General features: G+C 41.8%; 1 non-coding gene across 1 annotated transcript; it reads right to left on the bottom strand.

Annotated features, from left to right (window-relative positions):
* Nucleotides 1-433: 433 nt before the first annotated feature.
* Nucleotides 434-506, bottom strand: trnak-uuu (transfer RNA lysine (anticodon UUU)). The gene has a single exon. It is a non-coding gene; the product is annotated as a tRNA-Lys (tRNA).
* Nucleotides 507-6,643: the final 6,137 nt, after the last annotated feature.

The raw sequence follows: 6,643 nt of genomic DNA, 5'->3' as shown, positions 1-6,643 counted from the left end.
GGAATCTTTCTGTGTAGAGCCTGCATGTTCTCCCCATGAATGCGTGGGTTCTCTCTGGTACTCCGGCTCCTTCCCACCGTCCAAAGACATGTAATTGGGGACGAGGCTGATTGGACACTCTAAATTGACCGTAGGTATAAATGGTTGTTCGTCTCTGTGTGCTGACCCTGTGATGGACTGGTGACCTGTCCAGGGTGAACCCCGCCTCTGGCCCGTAGATGCTGGGATAGGCTCCACCCCCCCCCCCCGACCATCAGTGTAGGTGTTTTGTTAATTGCATGCCACATGAAATTATTGTTTATTACTGTTGGTCAGTTTTCTAGCGACAGTCTCACAGTGGCAAGACAAGAACACTTCTACTTTTGATGATGACAGTTTGTTCAACACTAAACTTCATCCAGTACCATGTTGTCAAACACTGGAACCTCCACAGCACCTGAACAGGGACTTGAACCCTGGACCCTCAGATTAAAAGTCTGATGCTCTACCGTCTGAGCTACTCAGGCTCTTTCTACAGCATTGAGACAGGAACAGAAACACCTGTGAAGGTCAAACTGATGCTTTCTTGACTTGTTCAGTCCTCCATGTTAAAGTCCACCATGCTTTTGATTGGCTCTGATTCTCTGTGGCAAAATCCAACAAGAGGCTCCAAAAATGTCCTGAATGTCACAAGAATGCACAGGACAAGATGTTAGTTTCCTTCATGTCTGCAGTTCCTCCACTGGAAAGTAAAGTCAATGCTGCTCCTCTGCTGAAACCTGGGATCGGACCAGGGACCTTTAGATCTTCAGTCTAAGGCTCTCCCAACTGAGCTGGTTCAGTTCTGAGTGAGGGCCCTGCTTCTCTCATTTATAATCTCTTCCACTCTCACTGGACCTTAGAGAGGATTGGAGCTTCTGAAGTCCTGACACATTGAACAGTTCTCCAGGACCATTTTTGATGGATGTCTGGATCACACCAGCCTTTTTTGTTTGTCTTCTTGCACCACCGTGCCGCCCCGACGAGTCGTCTACATATCAGTGTTCTCAGTATTGCACGAACATTCACATCAGTATTGTGCTAATATTTTATTTCCTGGCTCTTCAATCCTCCTATTATGAAGTTGATTGCTTCAGCGACCAGGAGACGTTATCATTGGCAGCTAGTTTACTATTATTGCTGCTGCTGTTGTTGGTTGCGTGTCTGTCTTTCATCCCCCTGTCCCTCTGTCTTTCTCTCTGCTTGTCTTTCACCCTCATCTTGTTCCCATCTTTTTGTCATTCTCTCCCTCCTTTCTCTCTGTCTTTTGTCTTTCCTTCTCTATATTTGTCTTCTGCTGTCTGTCCTGTCCTGCTCTCTTTCAACAACCAACCAGTCAAACCAGACGTCCGGTTAAAAAAATATGATCAAAGAACTCTTGGTTTGATTTGGCTTGAGACATGAAGAAGATAGGATTGTTTTCCTTTCATTTTAGAAGCTTTTCCAGATTCATGAAAAGATCATCAATCAGTGCAGTATTTCAGACAGACTTCTGGTCCGTGAGGACGAGGAATCCAGCACAGATCCACAGAACTCCAACTGCCATCTTTGATGGTTCCTTTACAGTCTGTAGGGTGGAGAGATCCTCCTGAGTCTGGCTTGGAATGTTTGTCTGTAGATGTGTTGGCCCTGTGATGGACTGGTGACCTGTCCAGGGTGAACACGGCCTGTCGCCCAAAAGCTGCTGGGATAGGCTCCACCCCCTCCATGACCCTGAACAGGATAAGCAGAAGACAATGGACAGAAGTCCTGACACATTGAACAGTTCTCCAGGACCATTTTTGATGAAGGTCTGGATCACACCAGCCTTTTTTGTTTGTCTTCTTCCAGTGTCCTCAACATTGTGTGAGCCAATAATTCCACATCTGTACCAGACACACCTCTGGTTGGTGGGTTTATGGATCTTTCTGTTCTAACAGTGTCTTTTATCTTGCTTTTATCTTTTCTATCTTTTCTTTGTATCTGCAATCTGTGGTGCACGGTGGCTCTGGAAGAGCGCTCTAACTATTGTCACTGTACCCCCCCCCCCCCCCGTACAACGAAAATAAAAGATTCTGATTCCGATTCTGACACACACACACACACACACACACACACACACACACACACACACACACGTGTATCAACATGATGTTCCGAATGTTTCACTGTCTGTGGTTGTCCAGCTCTCCTTGCCTCTTCACTGTCATTGTCAGAACTCGGAGCAGTCTTCCTCTCCAGGTGATGTCTCTGAGTGATGATGATTGCCGTCTGTTCAACCAGCTTCATTTGTTGATATCTGAGAAGGACTGAAGACAGCAAAGTGTGCTGATTGGCCAACAACCCCTCACAGGTCAAAAGTCACTGCTCTGAGGCGGACCAGTTTACTGTAACAGTGGTGGCACCATCCACTGCTGGCGCTCTCTTCAGTGCTTCTTGTTTCTGCCCTTTGTGTGTGAGCTCCTACAGCAGCTGGTCCGGCTCCTCCCCCTTTTCTTTTCTATTCCTCTAATTTATTTTTTGATTTTCTATTTTTGTAATTCATCATCGATCTCGGCTCACGGTCGCTACACTCTTGACCTCCTGTGAGCCTTGAAGAGAGAGAAGCCACCTTTGTGTTGGAGAAGAGCAGCTTAGTCCAGGCAGCCAGCAGCCTGAGACCAGAGGGTAGCCCATCAACGCGCTTCCCTTCTTCATCGAGCGAATCTCAGCGGGAGCCACGGTCGACGAGGTGGAGGCTTTGGAGGCCGTCCTCCCACCAGTTCGTTGGAGAGGCGTCGTACATCGATGGGAGAATCCAGCTGAGAACGTAAGCCGGTTACGTTGGTTTTCACCGATTCAGGCCTGGACTCCTGTCTCGCTGCCAAACTCCGCCTGACTCCGTAGAGCTGGTCAGCCTCCACTCAGTCCTCTTCATTTGGTTGGAGGTCACCATCGTTCATCCTACACACCTTTCCACCTGCCTCTTAGCCGTCTACTTGAAGCTCAGATAAATCCAGGCTAATTCATACCTGCTACTCAATATGGGCCTTAATTACTCTGCTGGAATTATCACTCTGTCTTAAGGGTTTTCTTCATTGTATTAAATCCTCTTTAATTTCCAAGAAGTCTTCCAACTCATTCATTCATGCAAGCCACTGATCCACAAGACCTCATTGATGAGCTTCAACCTGAGACTGAGTGTTTCTCGTTGGACGAGACATCCATTCAATGAGACTCATTGTCAGTCCATTGAAATCTACTGGTGTTCCTGGTGAGTTGATTTAACAACATGAGCTGACAGAATCTACGTTCAGGTAGGAACCACCACATCCAGGGGTCTGGACCTTTGAGCAGGCAGAGCCATCAAAGTAGCAGACTAAGCTAGCAGACATTAGCATTGAGAAGAAACTGATACCTGAGCCTACTTTTGGGTCTGGTCAGGTGATGACACAATAAAATGACATCATTGTCAGACTGACGCCTGCTCAACACTGACCAAACGCCGCCCTATTGCATTGTGGGAAATTTCTACTTGGCTCGCGTCCATCAAAACACACAAAGAAATTTCTCCAGAATCAGTATGGTTAGTGGATACAATTGAGTCCACACTGGTTTTTCATTCTGAGTCGGGTGCAGGTGTGGAATTTCAGACACAGTCTGTGTTTGTGTTGTTCATTCAGTGATTTTTCTTACAATTCCCAATCAAAGCCCCACATTGCTAATGAACTCAAAATGATGCGAACAGTAATGTAGTGATAGTTGCTAATAAACTAAGTGATGCTGACACTCATGTGGTTAGAGTTTCAAGTAACCTAAAAATGATGCAGACAGTAATGTAGTAAGAGTTGCTAATAACCTCAAAGTAATGCGACAGTGATTTCAGAAGAATTGCTAATGATCTCAAAATGATGCGACAGTGATTTAGTAAGAATTGCTAATGAACTCAAAATGATGCTAACAGTTATGTAGTGATAGTTGCTAATCAACTCAGTGATGCTTACAGTAATGTAGTAAGTGTTTTCAACAACTTCAAAGTGATGCTGACAGTCTTGTAGTAAGAGTTGCTAATGAACTCAATTTAATGCGACAGTGATGTCTTAAGAATTGCTAATAGACTCAAAATTATGCTAACAGTAAAGTAGTAAGAGTTGCTTCGAACCTCAAAATAAAACAACGGTGATGTGGTAAAAGTTGCTACGAACCTCAAAATATTGCGACAGTGTATCGGAAGAATTGCTAATTAACTCAAAATGAAGCTAACAATAATGTAGTGATAGTTGCTAATCAATTCAGTGATGCTTACAGTAATGTAGTAAGTGTTTCGAAAAACCTCAAAGTGATGCTGACAGTCATGTAGTAAGAGTTGCTACGAACCTCAAAATAATGCGACAGTGATGTCAGAAGAATTGCTAAAGATCTCAAAATGATGCGACAGTGATTTAGTAAGAATTGCTAATGAACTCAAAATGATGCTAACAGTAATGGAGTGAACATTTCGAACAACCTCAAAGTGATGCTGAAAGTCATGTACTAAGAGTTGCTACGAAGCTAAAAATAATGTGACAGTGATGTCGGAAGAATTGCTAATGATCTCAAAATGATGCGACAGTGATGTAGTAAGAATTGCTAATGAACTCAAAATGATGCTAACAGTAATGGAGTGAAAGTTTCGAATAACCTCAAAATGATGCTGACGGTCATGTAGTAAGAGTTGCTACGAACCTCAAAATAATGCGACAGTGATGTCAGAAGAATTGCTAAAGATCTCAAAATTATGCGACACTGATTTAGTAAGAATTGCTAATGAACTCAAAATGATGCTAACAGTAATGGAGTGAAAGTTTCGAACAACCTCAAAGTGATGCTGATAGTCATGTAGTAAGAGTTGCTTCGAACCTCAAAATAATGCGACAGTGATGTCGGAAGAATTGCTAGTGATCTCAAATGGTGTGACAGTGATGTAGTAAGAATTGCTAATGAACTCAAAATGATGCTAACAGTAATGGAGTGAAAGTTTCGAATAACCTCAAAGTGATGCTGACAGTCATGTGGTTTGAGTTGCGAGTAAATTAAAAATGATGCTGACAGTGATGTTGTAAGAATTGCTATTGAACTCAAAACGATGCTAACAGTATCGTAGTGAGAGTTGCAAATAAACTCAGTGATGCTTACAGTAATGTACTAAGTGTTTCGAACAACCTCAAAGTGATGCTGACAGTCATGTAGTAAGAGTTGCTACTAACCTCAAAGTGATGCTAACAGTAATGTAATGATAGTTGCTAATGAACTCAAAGTGATGCTGACAGTCATGTCGTAAGAGTTGCTACTAACCTCAATTTAATGCTACAGTGATGTCTATGAATTGCTAATAAACTCAAAATGACGCTAACAGTAATGTAGTGATAGTTGCTAATAAACTCAGTGATGCTTACAGTAATGTAGTAAGTGTTTCAAACAACCTCAAAGTGATGCTGACAGTCATGTAGTAAGAGTTGCTACTAACCTCAATTTAATGCTACAGTGATGTCTATGAATTGCTAATAAACTCAAAATGACGCTAACAGTAATGTAGTGATAGTTGCTAATAAACTCAAAATGATGCTAAAAGTAATGTAGTGATAGTTGCTAATCAACTCAGTGATGCTTACAGTAATGTAGTCAGTGTTTCGAACAACCTCAAAGTGACGCTGACAGTCATTTAGTAAGAGTTGCTACTAACCTCAATTTAATGCTACAGTGATGTCTATGAATTGCTAATAAACTCAAAATGACGCTAACAGTAATGTAGTGATAGTTGCTAATAAACTCAGTGATGCTTACAGTAATGTAGTAAGTGTTTCAAACAACCTCAAAGTGATGATGAAAGTCATGTAGTAAGAGTTGCTACTAACCTCAATTTAATGCTACAGTGATGTCTATGAATTGCTAATAAACTCAAAATGACGCTAACAGTAATGTAGTGATAGTTGCTAATAAACTCAGTGATGCTTACAGTAATGTAGTAAGTGTTTCAAACAACCTCAAAGTGATGCTGACAGTCATGTAGTAAGAGTTGCTTCTAACCTCAAAATGATGCTAAAAGTAATGTAGTGATAGTTGCTAATGAACTCAAAGTGATGCTGACAGTAATGTAGTGATAGTTGCTAATAAACTCAGTGATGCTTACAGTAATGTAGTAAGTGTTTCGAACAACCTCAAAGTGATGCTGATAGTCATATAGTAAGAGTTGCTACGAACCTCAAAATAATGCGACAGTGATGTCAGTAGAATTGCTAAAGATCTCAAAAAGATGCGACAGTGATTTAGTAAGAATTGCTAATGAACTCAAAATGATGCTAACAGTAATGGAGTGAACGTTTCGAATAACCTAAAAGTGATGCTGACAGTCATGTAGTAAAAGTTGCTACGAACCTCGAAATATTGCGACAGTGATGTCGGAAGAGTTGCTAATGAACTCAATTTAATGCGACAGTGATGTCATGAGAATTGCTCACCAACTCAAAATGATGCTAACAGTAATGTAGTGATAGTTGCTAATAAACTCAAAGTGATGCTGACAGTAATGTAGAAAGAGTTGCTACGAACCTTAAAATAATGCAACAATAATGTAGTAAGAGTTGCAACGAACCTCAAAATATTGCGACAGTGATGTCGGAAGAATTGC

Source organism: Aulostomus chinensis, chromosome 1, assembly GCF_037954235.1.
Source record: "Aulostomus chinensis isolate RoL2024-O1b breed Wild chromosome 1, RoL_Achi_v1.0, whole genome shotgun sequence".
In the NCBI taxonomy this organism is placed as follows: Eukaryota; Metazoa; Chordata; class Actinopteri; order Syngnathiformes; family Aulostomidae; genus Aulostomus; species Aulostomus chinensis.
The sequence above is the reverse complement of the archived record's forward strand: the minus strand, read 5'-3'. Positions and strand labels throughout refer to the sequence as shown.